This window comes from Ovis aries, chromosome 1 (genome assembly GCF_016772045.2).
Source record: "Ovis aries strain OAR_USU_Benz2616 breed Rambouillet chromosome 1, ARS-UI_Ramb_v3.0, whole genome shotgun sequence".
Lineage (NCBI taxonomy): Eukaryota > Metazoa > Chordata > Mammalia > Artiodactyla > Bovidae > Ovis > Ovis aries.
Window position 1 is genome coordinate 77,200,942 of NC_056054.1, and position 23,458 is coordinate 77,224,399.

At 38.3% G+C, this 23,458-nt stretch overlaps 1 long non-coding RNA gene across 1 annotated transcript; it reads left to right on the top strand.

Annotated features, from left to right (window-relative positions):
• Positions 1-711: 711 nt before the first annotated feature.
• Positions 712-22,221, top strand: LOC121819830 (uncharacterized). The gene is made up of 2 exons (XR_006060155.1): positions 712-828; positions 21,889-22,221. It is a non-coding gene; the product is annotated as an uncharacterized LOC121819830 (long non-coding RNA).
• The last annotated feature ends 1,237 nt before the right edge of the window (positions 22,222-23,458 follow it).

Here is a 23,458-nt window from a genome sequence, read left to right on the forward strand (position 1 = left end):
ATTGACCTATGAGAAAGGTCAGTGTTCTACTCATGAGTAAATACCTGCTGCCACTATTATAGCTCAGGCTCTCATTACCTCTTTCCTGACTATTAATATAACTTCTTAACCAGACCAGTACTAAACTGCCAATTTCAGCCCCTTGGCATTTCTATCAGATTAATCTTCTTTGAGAACAGTTCTGATCTTAACAGTCCTTTTTTAAAACTGTGGGTTCCTGCTACTCAAGCAATACAGAACAAACTCCATAACTTATCATTCAAATTTCTCAATGACCTGAAATTCACTCATTTTCTCCTCACATACTATGGAACCAATCAGAATTTGGCTATATTCTGAAATCCTCATTAGCCCTACATAGATCCTACATCCCTTCTGCTTTCCACATACACTATTCAGATCATGGCATAATTTTCCTTCCCGTCCCTGCAAGTCTAAATCATCATTTAAAACCAATCTTAAAAGCCTCTTCTGAAAGTTTTTGGTGTACTCACCCCAATAAAAATATTTTCTCCTCCTTTTTAATGGTGTTATGAATTGGATGTTGGTGTTCTTCCAAAAATTCACGTTGAAGGCTCAACACCCAGTGTGACTGTATTTAGAGATAGACCCTGTGAGGAGTGATAAAGGTTAAATGAGGTCATAGGGTAGAACTCTAATCTGATAGGGCTGGTGCTCTTATAAGAAGAGGAAGGGACCCCAGAGCTCTCTGCCTCCACCATGTGATGACACAGTGAGAAGATAACTGTCTGCAAACACAGGAAAGAGCCCTCACCAGGAATAAAATCAGTCGGCACCTTGATCTTAGACTTCCCGGCCTCCAGAACTGTGAGAAATACATTTCTGTTGTGTAAGCCACCCAGTCTGTAGTAATTTGTTATCACAGCCTGAGCTAAGACAAATGACAATATACAACTTTAGGAATATCCTTTCTTAAGTTTAGGTTTGTTTGCATTGAATTATTGCTGCTCATATGGCACAGGTATTTCTCAACTGTTAACATCCAATAATTCATAATGAGTCAAAGAATCCAGCAACCTCCAAACTAAAGAAATAATCTCATATGCATGCTTGACAGCCATGTTTGCTTGTCAGATTTATATTTATTTGGTACCTTGTCATCAAATACTCGAGTACTTAAAAGGTTGTTTACAACATGTGTGTGATATTTTAAAACCTAAAATGATTCTTCATTGTGTAATCCTTAAGCGCCAAGACTAAAATGTTTATTTTCATGGTTTGTTATGAAAAATTATGTCTACTTCTTACGTATTTAATACAGAAATTTGAATTTGACTATATTCTTCACTTATGAAATATTTGAGTAATATTTTAACTGAAAGTCTCTGACTTCATTGATTCTGTTATAATGAACTCAACCAGCATAAAACTATTGTTTGAATTCTCCTAGAATTAAAAAAATTACCTATTTCCCTTCTTGCATAGGTTGTACAAACAGAAACAGTGAATGACTATTTAAATAATCTAATAGAATCATTTTTAAAAACACAAAGCAGACTCTCTACTTTTTCACTTATACAAATGTGCTTTACATGTATATATCATTTCTTTTTTCCAAACACTCTGATTTATACATGACTCTGACAATTACTGCATGCCCAATGTCTCATGAACTGTGTTGACACCGAGGAAAAAATCATGAGCAAAATGTAGGAGAGACAGATGAAAACTAAATTCCAAAAATTATAGGTGATAGGGCTTACTATGCTCCAAGCCATGTTCTAAACATTATATATACACTAAATCATTTAAGGCTCACAACAACTCTTAAAATAGGTTGTATTACTATTCCCAATTCAAGGAAATTGAGGCACCAAGAATTTAAGACCCAAGATTCCAAGCCAGGCAGTCTTGGCTTGAAAACACTTGCTTTTTATTTATTTATTTATTTTTAAATCCTTGCTTTTAAACACTCAACTCTACTCAATGGCCTCACTAATCACACAAGTAAATGTAAAATTGCTGCTATATTATACATTAATAAAGAGATATACGGAGGCTATTTAAGGCCTCCATAATGGGGAGTTGGAGCCAGTCAGGAAAATCAAGGAAGGCTCCCTGAAGAAGTCTGCTTTGTATTATTCTAAGAACTAATTTTCTACTTCAAAAGGTAAAGCCAGAAACAGATTTTTTTTCCCCTAAAAGAGAAGGGTTTCATGTGCAGATAAAGACTCACAAGCTATGGATAAACTATTATGTCCAGATTTTTGTCATTTCTGGTGGTGGGAGGCTTGATCTGTTCACTATGCTGAAGCCTGTTCATCATAACTTGAAGCAGAAGTCTAAAGGTGAAAATTAAAGCTCTGGATGGGGATGAAAATCCCCAGAAAAACAGCAGAGTAAGAAGACAAGGCCAACATCTAATTGTCAATTGACAGGGGATGGACCTAAAAAAATTTAAAGAGAAAAAGAAGAGCTTTGGAGGAGAAACGAGAGGGAGAGAGAAGGAAAGAAAGAAAGTGAAAGAGAGAAAGAAAGGAAATAAGAAAGAATTATAGTAATAAATAAGAAACAATAATAAATATATATTATATATATTTAATATATAATATATAAATATAATAATAAATAAGAAACAATCTGAGGTAAAAGGAAAATCAAGAGACTTTTGTCAATAGAGGCAGGAGAAAAATATGACAGAAGAGGCTAACAATGTCAGATTCTACTGAGCTATCAGTCAGATAAAAAATGAGATTTAATATCATGAAAGTCATTGGTAACTCAACAGGAGCCACGGGAATAGAGCAATGATTCTCAATTTTGCTTCACAGGGATCATTTGGTAATGTCTGAGGACATTTTGGTTGCTACAGCTGCAGAGAGAGGGCTGTTACTGGCATCTAGTGAATAAAGACCAGAGATGCTGCTACACATCCTAAAATGTGTAGGACGGTATTGCAAACATAAAATATTGGCCTAATATGCCAATTGTGCCGTGGTTAAGAAATCCTGAAGATAGAGCAATGTAGGCAGAAGGTGGATTGGAAAAGGTTTAGAAATGGCCAGGGGGAAAGAAATAGTACGTAGAAACAATTTTTCAAAAATGTGAACAGAGGAAATAAGGCAGAATCTAGAAGGGAGTGAAGAAATTAACTGAAAAATTTCTTCTCTCTCCCTCCTTTCCTATTTTTCTTTCTTTTCACTGGGAGACACTTGATCCTGTTTTCAAAAGCTCCAACTGAAGAAAGTGAAAGTGAAAGTCACTCAGTCGTGTCTGACTATTTGCAACCCATGGGATTCTCCAGGCCAGAATACTGGAGTGGGTAGCCTTTCCCTTCTCCAGGGGATCTTCTCAACCCAGGGATTGAACCCAGGTCTCCTGCATTGCAGGCAGATTCTTTAACAGCTGAACCACCAGGGAAGCCTTGAATATTAAGATAAAAGATAATTCATAATTTCATGTACCTTAGAAGGTGGGAATGGGTAAAATAAAAGCACCAGAGGAGGAGTTAGCCTTAGGAAAAATAATTGCCCCTATACTGTAACAGAAGGAAACTAGAATAGTATGGACAGAAAATGGGACAGGTGATGGAGTTCTTTTAAGGGCTTCTACTTTCTCTGTGGTGGTTTAGTCTCTAGGTCGTGTCCAATTTTTGTGACCCCATGGACCGTAGCCCACCAAGCTCCTCCATCCATGGGATTTCCCAGGGATCAAACCCAGGTCTCCTGCACTGCAGGTGGTCTCCTGCATTGCAGGCAGATTCTTTACTAACTGAGCCACCAGGGATGGATGCTTTATTTTAGTTGAGTTATTGTTGCTGTTATCCAGGCTAGAATACTAGAGTGGGTAACCATTTCCTTCTCCAGGGGATCTTCCCAATCCAGGGATGAAACCCAGGTCTCCCACATTGCAGGCAGATTCTTTTCCATCTGAGCCACCAGGAAATTCTCCCAAAGCAGGGTATTCAAAACAAAGCTTTGATTATCACCAGTAAATGAGCTATATAAGATAGGTGCCCTGAGGTTCACCAGAACTCTGGGTGAATTTTACATGATCATACTTAAGAATAAGCTTTATGGAGGAAACTTAAGGGGTCAACAATAAGAAAAGTCACAAGTCCTTTGATTTTCCCATTTTCCCCATGAAGACATACAAAGGGCCCTTGGCCATCTCATGGACACTCAGTCCAGTACTCCAGGGCAGAGTCCCAACTGCCCTGTTGCTCTCATTTCTTATAGGGCAAGCATGACAGCAACCATAATGGGAAGAGGTAAGCACACAACTTAAATGTTAGGCAATCTGGATTGCATGTCATCTACTTAGAGGAAGTAACTGTGAAAACAGCTGCCCAGCACCTGAGGACCGTAGAGACCATAGAAAGCTGTAGTTCCTCCGAGAGGCTAAAGCAATTTCATCAGTCTTACAGGAAGCTGCGTTCAAGTGTGACTTTCCCCACTGGGTAAAGGGTTATTCCTGGATCCAGGTAGTCCAGGGGTTCAGTAACCAAGAATGAGTTCTTGGGGTTACTTTCAGAGAATCCTGCCCCTTATGCCATGAAATTCTATACATTATTCAACAAATGACATTTACAATAGCTTGTACACATATTTTAGCAGACTTCTCTTACTTTATTTCTGCATCCTGTGTGGTTTTTAGAGAAAAGGAAGAAACAGAAGATATGGTTTCAAAGTGGAGAGAGGTCTCATGAAACAAACCATAATGTTCCCAGCACTTGCCCACTAAAAATATTTAAGGGTAATTTACAGAGAATATTTCTAAATGTGATTTCTGATACATATACAAAAATAACATACACATAAATACATAAATTTCATAATGGAAACATGTAGCATGAGGGTTTTTTCCTTTTATAACAAAGATGGATGAAAAGAAAACAAAGGTTAAGAGAACAAGAGCAGAAAATGTACAATAAAAATTTTCCCTTAATTGGTTTAGAGAGTTCTAGAACAAAATAATAGAATGTTTATTACTAAGATACAGAAAGTATAGCTTTTGTTGAGAAAGATGACATTTCTGAGGCCCAAGATGTCTATAATATGAAACGTTAAAACAAAAAATTGAACACAGCAGAGTAAGTTATCAAGGAGCCTTTTTGGTGGTTTTATTTTATTTTACTCTAAAGTGAAAGTGAAAGTGAAGTCGCTCAGTCATGTCTGACTCTTTGCGACCCCATGGACTGTAGCCTACCAGGCTCCTCGGTCTATGGGATTTTCCAGGCAAGAGTACTGGAGTGGGTTGCCATTTCCTTCTCCAGGGGAATCTTTCTGACCCAGGGATTGAACTCAGGTCTCCCACATTGCAGGTAGACGCTTTAACCTCTGAGCCACCAGGGAAGCCCGTTTTACTCTAAAGTTACATAAAACTATGCAATATTGAAATTAGTGGCAACTCATCTTTTTGAATGAATTCAGCAGTAAACAAAACCTCAGTACCTTGATGTTATTGAGAGATGCCATGAGAAAAAGTTTTCAAGTCCCCTGGAAGCTAGAAGTGATGCTCTTTTTCTCCAAAAACAAAAATCAAGTAAAAAGAGATGAAAAATATGGGGAGTGCAAAGGAAGAAAAGTTTCCCTCCTCTGCAAAATAAAGAAAAGAAAGCTTAGGGCACACAAAGTCACAGGTTTGGGAATTCTTAAAACATCCAAATGAAATGGCTAGCTGATGGCCTACAGATTCTAGAAGAGCAGAAAATAGAGAGTCCCTAAAACCAGAGGTTTAGGAAAGGCATGACCTTGAGCCACAAAAGCACAACTAGTACTTCTTAAACTTGAATGTGCTTACAAATCACCTAGAGATCTTGATAAAATGAACTCTAATTAATAGGCCTAGCATTAGGCCTGAGATTCTGCTTTTCTAATAAGCTCCCAAGTGATGCCAATGCAATTGGTCCCTGGATCACACTTTGAAAAGAGCAAAGTGTCACACTGATGATACCCAACTTCATCTAACATCCTGGGAACCCAAATAGAAGTTTCCATGTAGTCATTTAGCCACAGAAATGTATAGACCTTCACAAGACCAGAAAATTAGTCACATGGGAAAACAAGAATCTGTTAACTTTATATGAGTTATTGAATTATTTTTGCTTTATGCTAATCAAACTTATTAACATAAACCTGTCATAAGAATACTATGCTATTTTTCAGATAATCCCAGAATTACTGATAAAGCATTATGTACTCACTGTCAGCATTCCATGAAAATACATATGGGAATTACTATAAAAGGCAGTGGCACCCATTTTACATGGAAACTTCACAGGCTTAAATGTGAGCACAGCACTTCACTCAGCTCTCAGGTAAAGCACATGCCTTCTAAGTTGCCGCTGCCCACTTGAGCTTTGTCCAGCGAGGAGGACGAAGACATTTGTACAGTAGATTGAGCCCTGCTAATGAGAATGCCTGGAATATGTTTCAGTTCAGTCAGTTCAGTCACTCAGTCATATCCAACTCTGCAACCCCATGGACGGCAGCATGCCAGACCTACCTGTCCATCACCAACTCCTGGAGTTTACTTAAACTCATGTCCATTGAGTCGGTGATGCCATCCAACCATCTCATCCTCTGTCGTCCCCTTCTCCTCTCACCTTCAATCTTTCCCAGCATCAAGGTCTTTTCCAATGAGTCAGTTCTTTGTATCAGGTAGCCACAATATTGGAGCTTCAGCATCAGTCCTTCCAATGAATATTCAGGACTGATTTTCTTTAGGGTGGACTGGTTGGATCTCCTTGCAGTCCAAGAGACTCTCAAGTCTTCTCTATCACCACAGTTCAAAAGCATCAATTCCTCAGCACTCAGCTTTCTTTATAGTCCAACTCTCACATCCATCCATGACTATTAGAAAAACCATAGCTTTGACTATGCCAGCCATACTTTGTTGGCAAAGTAATGTCTCGGCTTTTTTAATATGCTGTCTAGGTTGGTCATAGCTTTTCTTCCAAAGAGCAAGCGTCTTAATTTCATGGCTGCAATCACTATCTGCAGTGATTTTGGAGCCCCCAAAAATAAAGTCTGTCACTGTTTCCATTGTTTCCCCATCTATTTGCCATGAAGTGATGAGATCAGATGCCATGATCTTAGTTTTCTGAAAGTTGAGTTTTAACCCAACTTTTGGCTTTCACTTTCATCAGGAGGCTCTTTAGTTCTTCTTCGATTCCTGCCATAAGGGTGGTGTCATCTACATATCTGAGGTTATTGATATTTCTCCCAGCACTCTTGATTCCAGCTTATGCTTCATCCAGCCTATCATTTCTCATGATGTACTCTGCATATAAGTTAAATAAGCAGAGTGACAATATACAGCCTTGATGGACTTCTTTCCCGATTTGGAACCAGTCTGTTGTTCCATGTCCAGTTCTAACTGTTCCTTCCTGACCTGCATACAGATTTCTCAGGAGGCAGGTCAGGTTGTCTGGTATTCCCATCTCTTGAAGAATTTTCCACAGTTTGTTGTGATCCACACAGTCGAAGGCTTTGGTGTAGTCAATAAAACAGAAGTAGATGTATTTCTGGAACTCTCTTGCTTTTTCGATGATCCAACGAATGTTGGCAATTTGATCTCTGGTTCCTCTGTCTTTTCTAAGTCCAGCTTGAACATCTAAAAATATTGTGGTCTTCCCTGTTAGCTCAGCTGGTCAAGAAACTGCCTGCAATACAGAAGACCCAGGTTCGATCTCTGAGTCAGGAAGATCCTCTGGAGAAGAGATAGGCTACCTACTCCAGTATTCTTGGGTTTCCCTGGTGGTTCAGATAGTAAAGAATCCACATGCAATGTGGGACACCTGGGTTCAATCCCTGGGTTGGGAAGATCCCCTGGAGGTGGGCAAAGATCCCCTGGAGGAGGGCATGGCAACCCACTCCAGCATTCTTCCCAGGAGAATCCCCATGGACAGAGGAGCCTGGCAAGCTACAGTTATGGGGTCACAAAGAGTTGGATATGACTGAGCGATGAGGAGCACACACACACACACACTTTTTATATATTTCTTTATTTTCAAACCTAAAGCAGTTACATTTTCTTATCCATTTTTCTTCCAGTTTTATTGAGATATAACATAAAGCACTGTATAAGTTTAAGTTGTGCAACATAACGATTTGATTTGCGTGTATCATGAAATAATAACCCCAATAAGTTTAGTGTGCATCTGTCATTCTATATAGATGCAAAAGAAAAACAATTTTCGCCATGATGAGATCTCTTAGGATTTACTCTCTTAACTTTCTTCCCTCTCCCAACACCCCCTCCACCCCACTCCTCTGGTAACCACAAATCCAATCTTTTTCCCTATAGATTTGCTTGTTTGTTTGTTTTCAGAGTATAATTGATTTACAATGCTATATTAATTCTTGGTACACAACAGTGATTCTCATATTTTTTAACTTTTTCTTTTGTATTGGGGTATAAATGATTAACAATGTTGTAATAGTTTCAGGTGAACAGCGAAAGGACTCAGTCATACACATATATGTTATAACGTTTACTATGCTTAAATCTCTACTTAAATTCTTTCCAGTAAAACATTAAAAAAAAAAAGAAAATGAAAGCTTTTTAGTATTTTTCCATAATCAAAGAAGCAATCATTTGCCTCAATAGAATGTTACCGATGTTCATGGAAAGAACTTTACAAAGTGTTGATTAATTTAATTTAATCTTAAAGTTTTGCTGATTATCCACTATGCTACATTTACGATGTACAAGCCATTTATCACTGTGTAAGCAGGAAAATTACTCCCTCAGTCACTGTAAATTGAGAAGAGGGCTTTTTTTAAACCTTAGGCAATTAAAATAGATTGGCTTTTGTAGTTATACCAGTGACCTTTCCTCAGAATTTACTTGATCATCAGCGAAATACTTTGGTTAAGTATTCTGGTAAATCAGGTTATGCTGGTGGTGGTTTAGTTGCTATGTCATGTCCGACTCTTGTGACCCCGTCAACTGTAGCCAGCCAGGCTCCCCTGTCCATGGGATTTCCCAGGCAATACTGGAGTGGGTTGCCATTTTTATACTGATGATTGGTCATCAAATTGAGAATCTATAAAGCAGGTATCACTCATAGATTACTCTTCATCTAATTTTATTTTCACACAATGTACTATGTGATGCTTTCTATAACATAAAACCTACATTGAAAAGTTAGTCAAAGTACCTCTGTTCTCCAGTTCTGGTTTCATATTACAGTTTGCACATCTACCCTCAGACAGCCTATCAACTTAACTCTTGAGAATTAAATAATGTGTGTGTCTATAAGCTTAAAATGAGAAAGTAATGAATAGTGAGATGGATTTTTAGGAAAAGTGCAATTTTCTCTTAATCCCAAAGTCTAAATATTTCAGTTCAACAATGCTGAGTCAAATTAAAATGCAGGATTACTCAGTTTTTCACTGTTTGCAGAACTTGGATACGTTCACTTTATATTTCAAAATGAATCAACACTATGAAAGTTACTGAGTTTCATGCAGTCTCTTGGGGAAAGGAGAGGGGAGAAAGAGCAAGGGAAATACTGTGGTTCTTTGATACCCTCCAAGATGTTGTATTAAGGATTCGTTTATTATACAAACATTATATATTAAGGTTGTTTCTTATGCAACAACCTCCAGTTCTAGGTATCTTTATATTTTCTCCCCTCAAGAACTCACTCTCTGTAGGAGAAATGGATCTATGACTGCTATTGTCAGGATATCTTATGCATTCTTCTATTTTGGAAGCTTTGTTTTGAAAAGTCTGTTTTCCACCATTTGAGTTGGGCAAAAGACCCATGAAATCAGCTGTCCAATCAACTCCAATTCATAACTGAGAAAGATTTAAAACTTAAACAAAATTAATACTAGTAATATAATACTTTTGAAAAGATAGTAAATGCAGCCTTGTTTGCACCATACTGTAAATACTAGCCATAGGCTTATTATACTGCCATGAGATATAGCAAATTCAAGCCCAGCAACCTTTCCTGTGACACTTCAAAAGGGAAAAGGAGATGCATATCCTTAAAAAGAAATAAAGGATCATCTCAATTGGTGCAGGAAAAAAGTATTTGACAAAATTCCACATCCTTTTATTCAAAAATTCAACAAACTAGGAATAGACAAAAACTGCTTCAACAAATAAAAGTCATATATGAAAAATTTGTAGCAAAATCATACTCGATGATGAAAAACTGAAGCTTTTCTTCTAAAATCAAGAATAAGGCAAAGATGCCCACTTTCATCACTTATATTCAATATAGTACTAGTCCTCACTAGAGCACTTGGGTAGGTTAAATAAATAAATAAACAAATAAATAAGTAAATGGTATCCAAATAGAAAAGGGAAATAAAATTATCTCTGTTCACAGATGTTATGATCTTATTGTAGAAAACTCTAAAGATGCCACACACAAAAAAAGAAAAAAACTATTATAACTAAGCAAATTCAGCAAAGTAGCAGGATAAAAGTCAATACAAAAATAAATTGCATCTCTATACACTAACAATGAATATCTGAAAAAATTATAAAAACAATTCCACTTACAATACCATCAAAAAGAATAAATAATTAGTAATTAGCTTAACCAAGGAAATAAAAGATTTGTGCAATGAAAACTACAATATATTGCTAAAGAATTAAAGAAGACATAAGTAAACAGAAAGATATCCCATGTTCATGGATTGGAAGGTTTAATATTGTATCACTCAAAGTAATACACAGATATAATGCAATCTCTATCAAATTCCAATGACTTTTTTGGTAGAAATACAAAAATTTATCATAAAATTCATATGGGATGTCAAGAGACCCCAAATAGTCAAATCAATTTGAAAACGAAGAACAAAATTGGAGGATTCACACTTCCTGACTTTAAAACTTACTACAAAGCTACAATAATCAAAATAGTATGGTAAAGAAATAAAGACAGATGTATAGATCAATGGACTAGAATATGGAGCACAGAAACATATATTCATACATATATATGGCCAAAATATTTTTTGACAAGGATGACAAGACCATTGTCATTGGGAAAAGGACAGTCTTTTCAACTAATGGTGGGAGAAAAACTAGATATTCCTACCCAAAAGAATGAAGTTAGACTGATAACTAATTAATATGCATTAATTCAAAGTGGATCAAAGACTTAAATGTAAAACTATATCACATAAATATTTATATAACTATAGAACTACAAAACTCTTAGAAGAAAACATAGGGCATAAAGTTCATGATATTGGATTTGGCAAGATTTCATGGATAAAACACAAAAGGCACAGAAGATAAAATTTAAAAATAGATGAATTGCTCCTCATAAAAATTAGAAACTCCTGTGCATCAAAGAACACAATAGAGTAAAAAGGCAACCCATGAATGGGAGAAATATTTGCATATCTGTATGTGATACGGGACTATTATCTAGAAAGTATAGAGATCATGACAACAAGAGAAACAATTCATTTCAAAGACTGACAAAAACAGACAGTTCTCCAAAGACAACACACAAATGGTTGATAAGCACATGCAAAGATGCTCAACATCACTACTATTAAGGAAGTGCAAATCCAAATCAGGATGATGTACCTCAAACCCTTTAGGATCACTGTTATCAATAACAATAAGTGTTGACAATGATGCAAACAGACTGGAATCCTTGTGCACTGTTCATGAGGATGTAAAATGGTAAAGCTGCTATGGAAACCAGTATGACAGTTCCTCAAAAACTGAAAAACAGACTTACCATATGATCCAACAATTCCACTTCTGGTACATCCAAAAGAATTAAAAAGCAGGATCTTGAAGAGATATTAGTACAGCCATGTTCTCAGGATTATTCACACTCAAATGAGGAAGCAACCCAAGTGTTCACTGACAGATGAATAAATAAATTGTATATACATACAATGGAATATTATTCAGCCTTAAAAAGGAAGGAGATTCTGACATAAGCTACAACATAGATAAGCCCTGAGGACATTATAGTAAATGAAATAAGACCATCACAAAAAGAGAGATGCTATATGATTGTACTTATATAAGGTATCTAGAGTAATCAAAATCAGAAAGTCAGAATGATGCTTGCCAGGAGTTGGAAGGAGGGGAGAAATGGGGAGCTTATCATTCAATGAATATAGAGTTTCAGCCTTTTCAAGATGAGAAGAGTTCTAGAGAGACAGTGGTGATAACTGTACAATAATATGAATGCTCTTAATACCACTGAACTGTATACTTTAAAATGATTAAGATGGTAAATTGTATGCTATGTGTATTTTACAATAATGAAAATGAAAGAGGGAAAAAAACGTATCTCAGTGTGTTAGTTCTGTAAGCCTTGTTCAATGAAATGTTCAACTACCTACACAAGAGCAAAAAGAAAAGAAATAACAAGGAAAGAAGATTTAAGATGAAGTTAGCCTAAAAGAATTATTCCTTAAACCAGAAATAAAAGTATAGATATTCTAGCATATTTAGTTATTCATTCCTTCTATCTTTCATTCATTCCTGTAGACACTTATTAAATGCCTTTAAGTGCCAAGCACTACACCAGGCAATGCGGAGCACAAAGTAATAGGGATAATATTTTTTAAGATATCAGTGCAGTTTTCTCATTTGTTTTTGCAACATACAAGATTTTCTCTATTCAGTCTAAGACATCTGCCTCAATAGAAGTCTTGGACCTATTACAGAATGAATACAAAGAAAAGTTCAAAATAGGATTTTGCAGCAAGACTATAGGCATTTTTGAGATAGAAAAATGTTCTAAGTTCTTCTATCTCTCCTTTAGCACATTTGGGGCTGATACTGATGAATTAGCTTCTGATAGGAAGGAAGGAAAACTCATTCCATCTGAGCTTGAGTGATCGTGAAGATGAGACAACCTAAAGAAGAGAGGAACATGAAACAAACATTCTGATGTGTCCCAGTGAAAGTCAAAGCAGGGAAATCAGTTGTAAACAGGATCTAGTTTTCATCCCCAGCACATATTTCACAGATTCACCATGACAGATGTGTGATCACTGCAACAAAGACTGATGGACTGGGTGCCTTGGACCTTGGACCTAGCCGAGAATATCTCAGATATTCAAAGGAATCTGTAGTGAAATAAGGTTTCATGGAAGGCTGAGACAGCAGGGAGGGCCTCTAGGCTCTGACCAAGCCAAGAAAGACTGATCAAAAAATTATCAGCTGCAGACATCAGGAGCTTATGCTAACTGGATAACCAAGAATAGGATGAGACATGTACTTCAGATGATGAGGGGCCCTGCACAATGTCCAGTTCAGGGCCAGAGAGTTTAACTCCTCCAAGGCAACAAGCTCATATGAGACCCTGCTCTGTGGCCAGATGCCATCTTAGAAATAGAGGAAGGGGGGTTGAAACCATAAAATGATGATTTCAAAGAAACAGGGTGAAAGAGATTATTTAAATAACTGGATCAGAGTTAGTTTTAAAACAGACAGGACTAAAATAGTTTTTGTTTTCCGTGCTTACCTAGCAGTTGGGGAATGGTAAACAGGTCAGAGAAGTTTTTAATTATAAATATATATGGAAGTGACTTAAGTGTCCATCAGTGGATGAAGGAATAAAGAAAATATGCAATATTTTTCCATGTTTAAATATTCTTCCAATGGAATATTCACAGCCATGAGAAAGAAAGAAATTCTGCCATTTGCAACAATGTTGGTGGACTCGCAAGGCATTATGCTGAGAGAAAGACAACTACTGTATGATATCTCTTCTATGCAGAATCTACAAAAAGCTGAACTTGTAAAAATAGAGAGTCAGTTCAGTTCAGTCACTCAGTCGTGTCCGACTCTTTGCCACCCCATGAATCACAGCATGCCAGGCCTCCCTGTCCATCACCAGCTCCCAGAGTTCACTCACACTCACGTCCATCGAGTCTGTGATGCCATCCAGCCATCTCGTGCTCTGTCATCCCCTTCTCCTCCTGCCCCCAATCCCTCCCAGCATCAGAGTCTTTCCCAATGAGTCAACTCTTTGCATGAGGTGGCCAAAGTACTGGAGTTTCAGCTTTAGCATCATTCCTTCCAAAGAAATCCCAGGGCTGATCTCCTTCAGAATGGACTGGTTGGATCTCCTTGCAGTCCAAGGGACTCTCAAGAGTCTTCTCCAACACCACAGTTCAAAAGCATCAATTCTTCGGCGCTCAGCTTTCTTCACAGTCCAACTCTCACATCCATACAGGACCACAGGAAAAACCATAGCCTCGACTAGGCGGACCTTAGTCGGCAAAGTAATGTCTCTGCTTTTGAATATACTATCTAGGTTGGTCATAACCTTTCTTCCAAGCAGTAAGCGTCTTTTAATTTCATGGCTGCAGTCACCATCTGCAGTGATTTTGGAGCCCAGAAAAAGTCTGACACTGTTTCCCCATCTGTTTCCCATGAAGTGATGGGACCAGATGCCATGATCTTCATTTTCTGAATGTTGAGCTTTAAGTTAACTTTTTCACTCTCCTCTTTCACTTTCATCAAGAGGCTTTTAGCTCCTCTTCACTTTGTGCCATAAGGGTTGTGTCATCTGCATATCTGAGGTTATTGATATTTCTCCCTGCAATCTTCATTCCAGCTTGTGTTTCTTCCAGTCCCGCGTTTCTCATGATGTACTCTGCATATAAGTTAAATAAGCAGGGTGACAATATACAGCCTTGACGTACTCCTTTTCCTATTTGGAACCAGTCTGTTGTTCCATGTCCAGTTCTAACTGTTGCTTCCTGACCTGCATACAGATTTCTCAAGAGGCAAGTTAGGTGGTCTGGTATTCCCATCTCTTGAAGAATTTTCCACAGTTTATTGTGATCCACACAGTCAAAGGCTTTGGCAGAGTAAATAAAGCAGAAATAGATGTTTTTCTGGAACTCTCTTGCTTTTTCCATGATCCAGAGGATGCAGAGTGGTGATTACCAGGAGCTGGGGTGGGAGGAATTGAAGAAAAAGAGTTTAAGGGTACAAACTTGCAATCAGTAGATAAACCCTGGAGATCCAATGCACAATACAGGGATTATAGACCACAAGACTGTGTTACAAACTTCAAAGTAGCTAAGAGACTAGATCTTAATCATTCCCATCAGGAAAAAAAAAAAAAAAGAATAAGAAGCTCCAGTACTTTGGCCACCTCGTGCGAAGAGTTGACTCATTGGAAAAGACTCTGATGCTGGAAGGGATTGGGGCAGGAGGGAAAGGGGACGACAGACGATGAGATGGCTGATGGTATCACCGACTCGATGGACATGAGTTTGAGTGACCTCTGGGAGTTGGTAATGGACAAGGAGGCCTGGTGTGCTGCAATTCATGGGGTCGCAAAGAGTTGGACATGACTGAGCGACTGAACTGAACTGAACTGATGGAGTGTAGCTTAATACGTTAATAATAATGTATCAACATTGGCTCATTAATTGTAACAAATGCATCATACTACTGTAAGGTATTACCAGTGGGGGAACATAGCGAAACCTAGAAACTGGTATGAAATATTCAGGAATGCTCGGTACTTTCTTTGCAACTATTCTTAACTCTATTCTAAAATATAAAATGTACTCTAAAATTTTTTTAAGAATAAAGTATGATTTTCTAATTATATCTAAAAAGTGTAAATAACTACAACTCTGACATCCAGAGACAGAAAACGCAGCCTCTGGTCTCAGGAAGCCCAGTGGGAAAAGCAAGAAAGGGTTAAGTCATTTGTCATACAACATAAACACAACATATCATACAGCAAAGGACCATAGAGGGGAAGCAGCTAGTCTATACCCATAGGAGCAAGGGCAAGGCAAACTGAAGGAACAGTCCTGAGATGATTGTCTTGAATTAGCCAGAAAATCCATACAAGCAAGAAAACAAACTCACTGCTGACACAGCCGTCAATAAAGTAGGCAACATCCAGCTTAAATTTATAAAACTTTTATTGATTACCAGGTTAGAGGATATGTTAATCCCCTCAGATTTAAGGTTTACTGAACAGAATCACTGAGGATACAACTGAAAGCACTTTCTTCTGCTATGTGACCTTAGGCAAGTTACTGAAACTTAGGGACTCAGTTTTCTTATCTTTAGATTGTGGAAAATGGCAGTGTTGTTTTGGGAATTAAAGTAGTATATGTAATAGGCTTAGGACAGTGCCTGGCACCTCCTAGATACTCACCAGGTATTCAGTTCAGTTCAGTTCAGTTCAGTCACTCAGTTGTGTCCAGCTCTTTGTGACCCCATGGTCTGCAGCACGCCAGGCCTCCCTATCCATCACAAACTCCTGGAGCTTAATCAAACTCATGTCCATTGAATCAGTGATATCATCCAACCATCTCATCCTCTGTTGTCCCCTTCTCCTCCCACTTTCAATCTTTCCCAGCATCAGGGTCTTTCCAAATTAGTAAGTTCTTCGCATCAGGTGGGCAAAGTATTGGAGTTTCATCTTCAGCATCAGTCCTTCCAATGAATATTCAGGACTGACTTTCTTTAGGATGGACTGGTTGGATCTCCTTGCAGTCCAAGGGACTCTCAAGAGTCTTCTCCAACACCACAGTTCAAAAGCATCAATTCTTTGGCACTCAGCTCTCTTTATACTCCAACTCTCACATCCATCCATGGCTACTGAAAAAACCATAGCTTTGACTAGACGGACCTTTGTTGGCAAAGTAATGTCTCTGCTTTTAATATGCTGTCTAGGTTGGTCATAACTTTTCTTCCAGGAGCAAGTGTCTTTCAAATTCATGGCTGCAATCACCATCTGCAGTGATTTTGGAGCCCCCAAAAATAAAGTCTGTCTGTTTCCACTGTTTCCCCATCTATTTGCCATGAAGTGATGGGACCAGATGCCATGATCTTAGTTTCCTGAATGTTGAGTTTTAAGCCTCCATTTTTACTCTCCTCTTTCACTTTCATCAAGAGGCTCTTTAGTTCTTCTTTGTTTTCTGCAACAAGGGTGGTATTATCTGCATATGTGAGGTTATTGATATTTCTCCCTGAAATCTTGATTCCAGCTTGTGCTTCTTCCAGCTCAGCATTTCTCACGATGTACTCTGCATATAAGTTAAATAAGCAGGGTGACAATATACAACCTTGATGAACTCCTTTCCCGATTTGGAACCAGTCTGTTGTTTCATGTCCAGTTCTTACTGTTGCTTCCTGACCTGCATACAGATTTCTCAGGAGGCAAGTCAGGTTGTCTGATATTCCCATCTCTTAAACAATTTTCCACAGTTTATTGTGATCCATACAGTCAAAGGTTTTGGCATAGTCAATAAAGCAGAAATAGATGCTTTTCTGGAACTCTCTTGCTTTTTCGATGCTCCAACAGATGTTGACAACTTGATCTCTGGTTCTTCTGCCTTTTCTAAATCCAGCTTGAGCATCTGGAAGTACACAGTTCATGTACTCTTGAAGCCTGGCTTGGAGAATTTTTAGCATTACTTTGCCAGTATGTGAGATGAGTTTAATTGTGTGGTAGTTTGAACATTCTTCAGCATTACCTTTCTTTAGGATTGGAATGAAAACTGACATTTTCAAGTCCTGTGACCACTGCTGAGTTTTCCAAGTTTGCTGGCATATTGAGTGCAGCACTTTCACAGCATCATCTTTCAGGATTTGAAATAGCTCAACTGGAATTCCATCACCTCCACTAACCTTGTTCATAGTTATGCTTTCTAAGGCCCACTTGACCTCACATTCCAGGATGTCTGGCTCTAGGTGAGTGATCACACCATTGTGATTATCTGTGTCATGAAGATCTTTTTTTGTATAGCACAAAAGAAGCTAAATGAGTTGCATAATGCCTGAAGAAGAATGTCTTTCTCTAATTCTGTTTTCTTTGATTAAAGAGCTCCCCTAAACAAACCCCTGGCTTCCCTTTGCTCTTTAACTCACTGCATTCCTGGGGAGGCAGAGAGACTTACCTGGTTGGTGAATTTGGGAAGAATAACTGGGTGAGCTTGGCTCACCTCTGCCCTTTTTCATTCTGGGAATAAATATGCAGTGAGCATGATTTCCCCAGTCTTTTGTGAGGTGAAGGGAAAGTTGGCCAGTACTGCAGCTTAGTTGTAGCAAGCTCATTCAATTGACAGATCTAAAACTGCATTCTCTAAGTGGACTTGTTTTGGTTTTTTTTTGTTTCTTTTTTTTTTTTTTTGAAAGTGAGTTGATTCACCCCCAAGCTTTCTGACAGAAATCTGTGAGGTGTTTTAGAAACATCTCTCAATACGGTCAAGCATATTACATAATCAGTTCTGTTTTTTTCCCTTGGAGACATTCCTCCTGAGCCTTTCATCCCCCTGTTCCAAACTGTACTGCTGTTATAACAAGCAAAAAATAAAGTGCCATGTAAACCATGGCAGAGACCACTAGTTACCCATTACTAGTCCATTATTTCCTTAATAACAAAACCTGCTGACTAGGTCTCACTGCTGACTAGATCAAGGTTTCATTTGTGTGTACCTTGTGACTAAGTTTTGGTTTATGAAATACAAGCAGAAATGTTGTATGGTATTTTTCAGGAATTCTTAAAAGTAGGAGAATCACCCTTGTCTTCCTCTTCCTCCATTCCATTCACTGAATATGGTTACGACAGCTGGAGCTCTGGCAGCCTTATTGCACAATGATGAGCTCCACAGAATAAAAGGAGAGAAGCTGTGAACTAGAGACAGTCTGGCTTCCTGATGATGTTATAGAACTGCCATGCCAGCTTTGTATTGCTCACCTTACCTCTGGATTTTTATGTGAGAGAAATAAACTTATCTGTAGTTCAAGTCAATGTTGCTTTTTTCCTGTCATATGAAGCTGTATTCACCCTGACAAACACAGAAAATTAGCTTCAAGCCCCTCTTCCTTGTCCTTTCTTCCCAACCAGAGTGCCTACTCTTAAACCCACCTATCTGGAAACTCTGGAGCCACCATTTTAACAGAAAGTTAAATTGCCTTGCAAGGGAAAATGATCTAGCATTTAATTGGAGACCAAAGAACTTTTAAAATATATAAGAAAGAAGAAAAGATCACCACTAAAACTCCCCTCTCAATGTTCCTCCTATCATGGTTTCCAAGAATTTAATGCACTGCTTTTGGCTAACTTATTACATCAATACTTAGGAATTTTTAAGTGACTTTTCCTATGTTAGCTCTAAGAGCCCAACATTTGTTTTTCGTTTCAATAGAAACACAACTATATTTACCTCTATATGTGTGCTACTGCTGCTGCTAAGTTGCTTTGGTCGTGTCTGACTCTGTGCGACCCCACAGACGGCAGCCCACCAGGCTCCCCCATCCCTGGGATTCTCCAGGCAAGAACACTGGAGTGGGTTGTCATTTCCTTCTCCAATGTGTGAAAGTGAAAAGTGAAAGTGAAGTCGCTCAGTTGTGTCCAACTCTTAGCGACCACATGGACTGCAGCCCACCAGGCTCCTCCGTCCATGGGATTTTCCAGGCAAGAGTACTGGAGTGGGGTGCCATTGCCTTCTCCGTCTATATGTGTACATCTCAATAAATTTTCCAACAAATATTTATTATGTACCAACTGATCCTTACCTCATTCTTAGGCTCTACTCTTCCTCTGTTTTGTACAATTTAGACTGAAAACTTGGCTCTGACTTTGCTCTTTGATTTCACCTTTATACTACATAGAGTAAGAGACCTTCTGATGATGTTATTTGTCTCATTGATCCAGCAAAGAACAACCAGTCATCACCCCTTCTTTTTTAAGGCTATCCTTATTAAAAGCCTCATGTTTACACATGCATGTATGCTCACTCACTCAGTCATGTCCGACTCTGTGACCCTATGGACTGTAACCAACCAGACTCCTCTGCCCTGGGATTCTCCAGGCAAGAACAATGGAGTGGGTGGCCATTTCCTTCTCCAGGGATCTTCCCGACCCAGAGGTTGAACCCATGTCTCTTGCATTGACAGGCAGGTTCTTTACTGCTGAGCCACCAGGGAAAGCCAAATTAAAAGCCTAATTTTTGCTAAATGCTAAATGCCACTTTAAATGCTTTCATTATTTCATCTATTCTTCATACCAACCCCATGAGTAAGGTCTTGTTTTCTCCATTCTATGGATGAATCAACTATGATTCAGAAAGATTGAAACTAATCCAAGGTTTGTCTCCAAAGAAGATGTTGTGCCATTTCCTTTTTGAAAAATCTGTTTTTCGACATCTCTCTACTTCCTTTGCTACCTCCCCTTCTTTTCCTTACTGGCTGTATCTGGATATTTCAAAATATGCAGAATAAATTATTCACCTTAGAAGGGACTTTAAAAACACAGTTCCAATTTTACAAGATAAAACTATTAATAATATTATCATATTATTGCTACAAAATAAAGTATGCAGAAAACACTGATGAATATAAAAACCAAATAAGGCAGCCCCTCCACTTCAGATTCAAAAGCTCACAGAGTTGGTACCTAACCATAAATAATACCTCAAACAACTCCTTTTCTTTCAGCAAATACACACGTACATACGCAAACCTCAAGAAAGTCCCTTCTGACCACAGCCCTTCTCCTACTCCCCAGGTACATTAATATTAATCAGTGTGTTAGAAAACACTATCTGCCAAACAACTGAGATTATCCATCAGTTGTTCCTCAAGGAGAGTCTTCTCCCAACAACTCCAACATGAGGTTATTGTGTATATATAGATCGCAGTTATGCACAGGACAAGCACATGACAAATGTTCACCAAAATGAAGCCTGCACACTGGCACCACTGTCGCCCTAGATTGCAAATTCATTGGCATTCCAAGAACTTCACAAATAGCATGCAGTGTGACCTTTCTTTTTAAAACGGATACCATGAGGCTTGGAAACTTAATCTTAGAAACATCATATTCAATCATAATATTTTCATTACTTAACATTCTTCATTATATGAAATCTCTCAAACTAAGATTGTTTGGATTAACAAATCTTTTAAAATTCAAGCCTTTATGTAAGAAAAATTCACTACTAAAGGAATTCATTTTATTAATTGGTTTTACTTCTTCTACCTGGCTGAAATATTGGACACTGAAGTGAGTGTTTTATTGGAGGAAGGATAGCAGGAAAGGCTAATTTTGGAACCCTGGACAGGAAACATCAACAGGTGGGCAGTGTGATGAAACAGTGATAGGAGAATCTGAAAGCAGAACAGGGTGTGGAAAGGAGAGACTAGACACAAACATGAGTGTGGGCGGTGTTTCACAATATGGTCAGGACCCCCCTTGCTCTGATATTTGCACTTATACAGTAATCAGTATGTATCAGGCACAGTTCTTAGGTCCCTGTTTAATTAACAGTAGTTACTATGCTTATCCTTGGGCTTCCCAGGTGGCTCAGTGGCAAAGAAAATTTCATGTGTCGACGCATATTGAGTTCAATCCCTGGGCCAGGAAGATTCCCTGGAGAAGGAAGTGGCAACTCACTTCAGTATTCTTGCCTTGGAAATCTCATGGACAGAGGAACCTAGCAGGCTACTTTCCACGGGGTTGCAAAAGAGTCAGATGTAACTTAGTGACTAAACTACAACTATTTTTATCCTTACTTTACAGTTGGAAAGACCAAAGCCCAGAGAAGTTGAGTATTTTCCAAAGCCTCACAGCTGGTTAGTGGCAGAGCTAGAGTTCAAACTCAGGCACCATTTCAAATCATGAATTATTATTTTACACAGCATACATTCTAGAGCAGTGCCTCTCAAACTTGTTTTTAACTGTGACTCCCAGGAGGAATATATGACCCAATATATCAAAACCCATGTAATAGAAACAGAACCTTTGTGAAATAATACTTTTACTAGATGCAATGCATTCAGATCTTTGTTTCACTTTAAAAAATTGTTGGATACAACCAATAAATTGACTTTACAACCCTCAGTGGGTTACACCTCATAACTTGAAAAGTACTACTTTGGAGACCAGGGCTACAAATGGTAATTAAATATTTCTACTTGGATGTTTTACAGTCATTCAAGCAAATGGACAGTCATCTTCACTTGCCTGTTGACAGTCTACAACTGAACTTCTGAATTCCACCCTCCTCCCCATTGTTTCCTCTCTCATTAAATGACAGCTTCTTCTGTACTGTCCACACAGTAGCCACTTGACAAATGAAGCAAGCAAGCACCTGAAATGTCACTATCAGAACTGAGACATGTTGTGAGTGTAAAATATACCTGATATTTAAAAGACTTAGTGTGAAAAAATAATCTAAAACATTTTATTAATAACTTCAATTATTTGTGTGTTGAAATGATGTTTGTTACACTGAGTTAAATAAAATATATTATTAAAATTGATTTCAGCTGTTTCTTTTTACTTTTTTTGATGTGGCTAGAAGAATGTTCATTAATTGTACAGCACATTATATTTCTATCGGACAATAATGTTCTGGTTGCTCAAGCTAAAAACTTATGAATCATCCCTTACTCCTTTTCTCTCTACCAGCAAATGGTAAGCTTGACCATTAAAAGTCATAGCTCAAGAACTTCTCACCACCTTCACTACTACACACACATACACACACACACACATCTTAACAGATCTCCTTGCTTCCTTCTTCACCACATCTTACAGCTTATATGCTCAAATAGTGAAGAATCTGCCTGCAATGAAGGAGACCTGGGTTCAATCCCTAGGTTGGGAAGATGCCCTGGAAAAGGGAGTGACAACCCACTCCAGAATTCTTGCCTGGAAAATTCCATAGACAGAGGAGCCTGGTGGGCTACAGTCCATGGGGTTGCAAAGAGTTGGACACGATTCTTCAACTAACACTTATAAAGTTGACAGGTCATCCTTTTAAAAGGTCAGTTGATTATGTCACTCCTCTGTTCAAAATCCTCCAATGGCTCTTTTTGCCAGAGCAAAAGCCTAAGTCCTTACAACAGCCTACAAAGCCTTTTAGGTTCTGACCACCCACCCCACCCTGTCTATCTGTCCTAATTCCTTACCACTTCCTTCTTAACTCAGCTACAGTTGCCTCCTTGAATTCACCAAGTATGCTGCTACCTCCAGGCTCCTGCACTTCTGGTACCTCTGTATATAACCCTCTTACCCTGGATATCCTCTATCTTCTTTCTCTGTTTTGGATCAAATGCCAACTTACCAGCAAGTCCTTTACTGATAACTGTACTTAAAACTGCAAACCACTCTGTCCTAATTCTTCCATTTTCCCTTTTAGCTTTTATGTCTTACAACCTTTAATTAATTATCTTACATAATTTACTTGTTTATCAGGCTCCCACCAATCACGTGTAGGAGTTCCCTGAGGGCAGTGACTTTGTTTCATTGCTGCATTCCCAGCACCTTTGAGCCTGGCTAACGGTAGGTGCTCAAAATACTATCTGTTGAATGAATAAACGAGTTGTACGTTTCCAAACTCAGTTTTGGACCATTTGTAACTAGGCATTCTCAGGAAACTACTGAAACAAGTGAACAATTCGGTATCTTTAGTTTTTAACCCATTATTCTTCTTGGACCTACAGTAATTCCACAATAAAGAAATCAAGATTCTTCTCCATACTTCAAACCTTTTGT